We start from the raw sequence: 606 nt of genomic DNA on the forward strand, positions 1-606 counted from the left end.
CGGCCCATGCGGCCCGTGGGGGCCACGGAGACAGGAAGCCCGGCCGGGACTTGCCCTGCACCGCATGGGCTTGTCGGTGCCTATGCAGGGCACGTCTCCAGCAGCAGTACCAGGAGCCTCCGGGCGGCACCCACGCCGGATGGATCCTGCTCCCTCCCGTGCTGGCACTGTGGGCACCACCATGACCTAAGCCAGGGCCCCACTCACCCCATGCCGGTCGGTGCTGCCTGGGATCCTTTGGGCTGGCTGGGCTGGGTGCTGAGAGGGCAGCTCTGGAGCCCTGCAGGGAGCGTGGTTGTGCACTGCGGCTGGGCTCGACAGAGACCTCGCTGTCACACAGGGATGGTGCCTTTTATTAGCCGAGGCCGAAGGAAGGAAGAGGAGCTGCGTGCTCTCCACGCCAAGGCCGTGCTCTGGCCACCCACCAGCGAGCAAGGTCGCAGGCAGACAAAGCAGCAGCTCTCTGGGCTGCTGGCCACGGGGGTGCCAAAACCTGTGCCCCCAGGGACGCCCCGACACAGCACAGGCTGGTCCCACGCATCTTGGTGGGGCAAGGGGGGCTGATAGCAGAGCCCTGCCCACAGCCTCGCCCTCCACAGGGGCTGG

Source organism: Egretta garzetta, unplaced genomic scaffold (assembly GCF_000687185.1).
Source record: "Egretta garzetta isolate BGI_Z169 unplaced genomic scaffold, ASM68718v1 scaffold91, whole genome shotgun sequence".
NCBI classification, from domain to species: Eukaryota; Metazoa; Chordata; class Aves; order Pelecaniformes; family Ardeidae; genus Egretta; species Egretta garzetta.